Source organism: Quercus suber, unplaced genomic scaffold (genome assembly GCF_002906115.3).
Source record: "Quercus suber isolate HL8 unplaced genomic scaffold, Cork oak 2.0 scaffold_11, whole genome shotgun sequence".
NCBI lineage: Eukaryota > Viridiplantae > Streptophyta > Magnoliopsida > Fagales > Fagaceae > Quercus > Quercus suber.
Window position 1 is genome coordinate 930,776 of NW_027069477.1, and position 7,669 is coordinate 938,444.

Here is a 7,669-nt window from a genome sequence, read left to right on the forward strand (position 1 = left end):
TTATTATTTTAAATTGTGGATTGATGTTGTATGTGCCATTGTAATGGGAAATCATTAGACCGTCTTTTGATTCATTGTGCGGTAGCTTATCAGTTGTGGGGCTTTGTTCTTAGATCATTTGGGGTTACATGGGTTCTATGAGAGAGAGTGCTAGACCTTTTGATGGAGTGAAGGAATTGGTTGAGGAAACACTCGTTTGACATTTGCAATGTTACACCTTTGATGTGGTGTATTTGGAGGTAGAGCAAAAACTGTATGTTTGAGGATATAGAGTGTTCAAGGATGTGGATAGCTTGGGGGATCATCTCCTTGCCTCGTTCATAGGCCCTTTATTTGATTGGTCTCCCCTCGGGGACCCTTATCTAGTGACTCCCTCTTGATGTTTATTGATTCTCTTCTTTCTTGTACACAGTTTTGAGTTGTCATTGTACTTTTTTGGCTGCTTCGTGTTCTTTTTGCATGAAATAGTCTTTCAATAAAACTTTTTCTTACTAATATTAAAAAAAAAAGAATAAAAAGAAGCTGATACATCTTGAATAACAATGAAGCATGAGCTGGTTTTGCCTTGAATGTTTGGAATGAGCCTTCTAGTATTTGCTTTGAATATAAGCTACAAAGCTCAGAAATGGCAAAACATGGTTGCATACGTGCCTAGAGATTTTTTTTTGGGGGTTCCGATATGGTCAAGACACCTCAAAGACATAGTCAAAACATGGTTTGCCAAAAAAATTGGAAAAAAAAAAAAAAATCAAAGCCTCAAATCTCCATATGCAATCTTCTTTCTCTCATTCCATCTGCACTCCCGCCATTTAAAACAGCCAAATAGGCACTAATTGAAGCTCATTGGCGCTTCTACAAGGTCATGAATGATCTCTTTTGTCCTCATCTGGTACATGGTCGTCCAAAGCATGGAAAGGATGGATCTGTTGCTTCCTCTGTTGCTCATCGGTGCTTCTATAAGCTCATTGACCATCTCCTTTTGTCGTTCTGGCTTGAAATGAACACGAGTTCTTATACATGGTTATTATGGCATCTTCTTGCTGTTTCTTCACTTTAAATTATTTTTTATTTCCTTTCAGTTTACTGTCTTGTTGCCCAGTTTTATTTTACTTTTTGAGACTTTCATTGACAGAAACAAATGGCATAAAACAAGAAAGAAAGTGTACTGATGAAATGGTAACGAATAAAAAAAAGCAAAAAAAGAAAAAGAAATGAAAACTGTATTTAGTATCTAATTGGTGGTCCTTATTCTTTTTACCAATACAATTCATCATATTTATTTTCTTTTTCAACTTTATACATTTGGCCCCAAAGAATGTTGTTGCCTTGTCGTGTCCTTGTTTTTCAAGAATTGTTGTCACTATGTCTTGTGATGTGCTGTGTCTCATGTTGTGTTCATGTCCATGATTCATAGAATATAAGTGTAAATAAAATGATAGACCAGTTGTGGCATACTAAGTGTATAAGTTATAGTTGCTTGTGTGACTTAACAAGTAAATAACTTCACAATTTTTAGAAAAAAATTAGCATACCAAAATGTCTATGTATACTTCTTTCTATCAGATTATACCTATGTTATTTATCAATTTGGTAATTAATTATACCTGTTTAATTGTATCCCACATATTTTCAACAATGGTGCTATATTCGATCCGTATGATGTATATTGTATCTAAATGTGTACTTCACAGCCCAAACTTCAGTTTTGAAGAAGATTGAACTCTACAAATTCTAAATTTAATTTTACAACAGAAGTAAAAGTACCAGAGTCATTTAAAAATTGATCTTCTGTAGTTTCATCATAATTTATCTTAAGCCTTTGGATTGAAAGTTTAAATTTGTGATGCTTTCCATTTGAGAATTATCAGTTTCTATACATTGAATTGATTCATCCCATTTGCATCTTTGATATTGGATCAATTAACTTTTAAGAAGCAGCTGAGTAGTACTTGTTCATAATTGTGTTTATAAATTACAATTCTGCTGCACTATATTTAGTGCACTTGTCTGTTGGTCATATAGGGCTTTCTTTCCTTCATTTTCGAAAACTAGTGTGTGAAACTGTGGCTGGTATATATGATTATAGAAATTCTATCATGAAGGACCCAATGTGGCTTCATCACTTGTAACTTGTCTCCTTTATTGGGAACCACAATAAGTCTTCTACGAAGAGGTAGAAGTCCTTGAGATTGGTTTGTTCTGTGACTGTTATGTTTCTTTTCCCAATCGTTTTATTTCGTATATTACAGTGTGCTTGCTTAATCAACAAGGTCTGTTTTTTATGATGTGCACCAGGTTTTGATCCTCTTACCGCTTAGACGCATTGCGCTTCGTGTTGTTCAAAGGTTAATTCAACTAACCCCTTCAGCCTACAAGGTATTCCATCATATGTCCTCTCTTTAGCTTGATCTGATCTTTTGCTGTCGTAGATAAGCTGGGTCATACATGGCATTCATGTTTATAACTTTATATATTCTCTTTCCATTAGGAGTTGTTCGTACTTGTATATGTCTTGTCTCGTATTTGGTCCACCAAATGGAACTTGGAGTCATGTTTCTAAACCATCATTTTGCACCTTTTTACACACAAAGAAAACCCTTCGCGATCCTTCCATTTGAGCTTTGAAACCTCTTTTGGGACTTATTGTCCTTTATTTTATAGGTAATGTTTTGGGAATTTCTGCTATTGGAAGAATGGTCAACGTTTGTTATAGGGTAATGATGGGACTTAAGTATTGTCACTAAATCCTTTTGGTCCCCTTTAGATGATGACCTCCAAAATCCTAAGTAATATTGTAGATTGAACGTGAAACCTTGCATTGTTATGAGCTTTAGCACTTTTCAAAGCCCACTAGTTTCCAATTTCCAACACTTTTCTAGCGTTTATTGGTACAAAAGAAGCTATGGCAGTTTATCAGAATTTTCTTGCCCTTGTACTGAAGCATATTAAAGACATATATGATGTTTATGAGTGAGCTTTATAGCGGACCAAAAGTAAAAAAACCCTTTATAATTGGATCTTTATGAGGAGAACTTAGATCCTTGTCAAGGTTTAAGGAAAAATGGAAATACAATCTTTATCTTTGTCTAGTTTGTTTACCAGCTTCTTGGAAATTCTTTTCAGTAACTTCAGGTCATTATAGATGAATAACCATGCACTTCTTTATTCAATTCCTTTAAATTTTTTATGACCATTAAGGAAATTTTGCTGAAAAGGATGAACACCACAGTACACAAGATGTGTACTTAGATGTCCATTCCTTCATATTCTTGGATCATTAACAAAGTTGAAATAATAGTATATGGGAGATATTTTCAGCTATTACAAAACAAGGTAATATAATTATATTCTAAAAATTGATTGGATTTCTAATGCAAAACTTTGTAATAGTTGTGGAAATGGATTGTTATCCAAAGCTCTTGCTATCTCATACTTTTAGATAGCTAAGGATAATTTTTGGCACACAAAATTATATATGGTCAGTCTTCAGAAATATTAGTGGTTTATATAGTAAAATGAGTGCAATACTTTATGAATTTTTTTAAAGTAGTACTTCACATTAGTGCAACTTTTATGATAATTTGTGGCCATTACTAAATTATAGTTTTCCAGAAATGTCTATCTTAATATTGAGTTATTTGTGCTTTCTTATTACTTCCTGCAACATAAATTTATGGTGTTATTTATCAAATATTTATATGATAAAAGTTTTAGAGGTTTCTTTTGTCTTTGGTAAATAAAACACAGTTTATAAATGTTTTCTTTCCATATTGATTAATACTATCCTTTTGGTTTTCAGGTTAATGTTGATCACATTGACCGTTTCTTGAAAGAATTTGGAACACAAGAGGTTGAAGACGATGAGGATGGGTTATCTCAACAAACCCAGGGTAACTCAAAAGCTAAGAAGTCTTCAAAGCCTTCTGACTTTCTAGAACTTTTTGGTGGAAAGAGGGATGAAGAGGATCATTTCATGTTTGGAATTAAGTTTACTAGGTAAGATTTCTTTAGTTATAGTGATGACCCAACTAGTCCATCAAATTAACATTCTCAGTTGTGTTGACATAATAATTGTGCTTCATCTAATTTTGTTATACACTGAGAAGATAATAAGTTTTGTAGAGGTGAGGCTAAAACTGTGATAAATCTAGGAGTCATTGAGAAAGATATGTAGTCACGAGATTGGATCTCACTCTGTAGATTGTAAAACGTGCTCTGTACACAAATTATGGTTTTATGAACATGAATTACAAGGCACTTTGAGGGTTTTTCCTAGAATTTATGGTAGACTAGTGTGCATCTATAGAATCTTTATGTTTGAACCTAGGTTTTCATAAAATCTACTCCAAGCGCCGGATGTGGGGGGGTTGGATATCCATCCAGATACCTAAACATGAAAGACAAGTTAAAGGGTCACTATAACTCAAGAATGGATATAAAGCAGAAGATCTTTTGATTAGCTAAGCATTTCTTTACATATAAAACATCGAGAGGAAACTTTGTTTATATCCCATACACTAGAGGTTCCCTCAGTCAACCCACACAGCCACACCATAAAAAAGAAAAGTAAAAATTTAAATAAATGGGAGGGAGAGGATAAACACAATGATTAAATTATCTTGGAAAATCGTATTACATACCATGGTCTAATGCGCATAACATCAGTTCCATGCTGCTTTGATGGTATGTGATTCAATTGTTCAACAACTGTATTCACATGGGACCAATTCTGGATAATTTTCATCAAAAATAAAAGAATAAGAAACAAAATGGACAATTTGCACCATATGAACTGCAACAAATATATTTCTAGCAATCAAATTCACTGCACCACATACCTGCATTGCTATGACATCGGCATGATCAATGATAAGAACCTGCTCGTGGCAAATACTTTTTCTGTTAACAATATAGGAAACTCTATAGGCACAATTTTTTTTTTAGTGAGAGAATAATTATAATGACATACTCCTGAAAAATGACAAAAAAGACAAATTACCTCTATAGAGGATAGATAATCTACATCTTTTTCCTTGAATGTTTTAGCCTCCGAAATTTTCTGACATGAAAAGTCTGGTGTCACTTGCATTTTTAGCCAAAATAAAAAAGGTAAAATTCTCCATAAAATCTCAAGAGGATAACCAAACATAATATTATACAGGTAGAAAAGGCAACTAACAATAGACCTGCACTACATATACAGTTTAAGATGCCTGGAGGGTGAACATCTTGCCAAAATAATACATAAAACTATGTTTCTTCTCATTGCCCCTCAAACATGCTGGATGACTTGAGCAAAATGATAACATATCAGTAAGGAGAAACATTTTTCATCATGATGGAATCTTCTGTTTCCATATGCTTACATTTTGAAATGAACTAGGATTCATGTCTTCAACCTAAATTACTGAAATATACCAATTAGAATTATAGTTAGGTGATTAAATTCATCATTTCTTAACAGCTTAAAATTTTGAGACAATTAGTAATTTATCAAGGTATCAAAATAAGTGGTCCCAAGTTAAAACCCTGTCTCCACTTTACTTAAAAGTCCCATATGTTCAGCCCATTTATTAAGGGAAGTGTTTGAATTATGTTTAAATAATTAAATTCATCATTTCCTAATAGGTTAAGCATTTAGGATGATCGGTAATTTATCAGTACCCATCACTTAGAAAAAGGGGAGGGATGTGGGTAGGGGAAGAGTGTTGGAAGTAATAATGCCAGCAACTTTTGGCTAGAGATTTCCTTAGAGGCTCTTCTATTCCTTGGACATTAAATAAACAAGGTGCAATTCTGAAGCCATGTATATTCCCAGAGAAAACAAGAATAAAAAGCCTTAAATACTACAGTCTGTCAAGGAAGGATCACAACTCATTATAATACTGCCCAAAAGAGAAGGGGGAAAAGGAGAATGAGTTATCATGTTCTCCTATCTTGATGCACATAAGAGAGTTTTGTGAACATAGTGCTTGAAAATAATTGCTAGCCTTCCACTGAGCTTAAAGTCAAAGAGGATCTTTTAAGCTAGAGAGTAAGTAGACAAACACTTCTACAAACAGCAAGAAAACTGAAGAGTGAAATTTTCATAATTTACCATTTTTTTTTCTTTTTTTCATTTAAAAAAGAGGCAATTGAAATGAGGAGCGAAATTCCAAATTCAAAGAAGAAAATTATATGACACTAAAAGGTATTGCAACTTCATCCCCTTCACAAATAAAAGACACTAGAAGAACTTAATTTAAAATCTGTATTCTTTGCAGGACCAGCCTTGCAGAAATTGAGCCATTAAGCTGAGCCATGAGAACAGGCATAAAGAGTTAATGTTCAAAGGGCCTCACCAAACTAAAGATCTCCCAGAACATGATTCTTGGATAATGACCCAACACTAACTATCATGAAATTCCCAAACACAGCATAATATTCAACTTGGGATTTTCTTGAGTTAGCACCTAATAACAGGATTTTCCTATACAAGTAACAGAGCCTCAACAGAAGCATAGAACATGCTAATGTTTCACCATGCTCTTGCATCACTAGATGTTTAAAGCCAATAAACCAACACAAAGGTTCCAATAAGGTCTTATAAAACAGATCCAAGGAAGCACCATATACCATTTGCACTGAGTTAAGTTCTCTTCTTTCATGATTAAACTATTTGTTGTGTATCAAGACAAAACAGGGATGTAAATTTGTATTTTTAGAAAAGTTCCTGGTGTATTGGACACAATAAATGTTTTGCATGGTGCTAAACAATGAATATAATATATAAAAGCTAAAACAGTCTTCACAATAATAATTAGAAAAATTAGAAAAACAAATCAAAAGAATAAATGCTTACAGCAATCAAACGAACTGGAGAAGCAACAATCACATCTGAGGAATAGAAATCACTGTACAACTTTATGCTCTTCCTACAAAAAATTGGAAAAATAAAAATAAAAAACAGAAAGTAAGAAAATGAGCCAGCAGGCACATCTACACTCACTCCATTTATGCTTAAATATACAATGACAGCAACTAACAATTAAATTTTTTAATCAAGCAATCACAAGAACATAAATCTTTTAAAAGATTGAAAATCTGATGAAATTTGATCAAATGACAATAGCTAAATACCTGGTAGAATAATATGTACTACAACAAAAAATGAGTATTATCTGTTTTTCTTCGTAGCCAATCAAGTGTTTCTTAAATCACAAGAGTAGATACAGGCAACAAAAATCATTGAGCAGCAAAATAAAGTTTTAGACGCTCCTACAGTCCTACCTACAGCATTCTCCATTACAATGATACTGTCAAAACATAGTCACATTCCACGCAAATTCAGCACTTAGAATCCACAACACTAGGTTGATTAATCATCCATCCACCCAATTGGAAAGAACTATAAATAATGGACAACATAATTCTATAGATAAATTCTCAAGTAATAACTGCTGGGGTAGCATTATGGTAGGTCCTAGGTTAAAATATTCTCAAATTGGTAGGTTACACACACAATCCCCATAATCCATGGCATTATTGTGGAAGGAATAAGTACCACTTGAGCTAGAGCTCATTGGCAGGTTCGAGGTTCAAACATTACATATCAAAAAAGCAAAGGGTGAGAAAATAATCAATCAACAGACAGGTTTATCACATATCATGTTACCCCCCCCCCCCCCCC

At 33.6% G+C, this 7,669-nt stretch overlaps 1 long non-coding RNA gene across 1 annotated transcript; it reads right to left on the reverse strand.

Moving 5' to 3' along the window:
- Window positions 1-4,367: 4,367 nt before the first annotated feature.
- LOC112014151 (uncharacterized) lies at window positions 4,368-6,941 on the reverse strand. Its single transcript, XR_010631111.1, has 5 exons — window positions 6,842-6,941; window positions 5,000-5,059; window positions 4,839-4,877; window positions 4,641-4,729; window positions 4,368-4,387 (listed from the first exon to the last, which is right to left on the reverse strand). It is a non-coding gene; the product is annotated as an uncharacterized LOC112014151 (long non-coding RNA).
- Window positions 6,942-7,669: the final 728 nt, after the last annotated feature.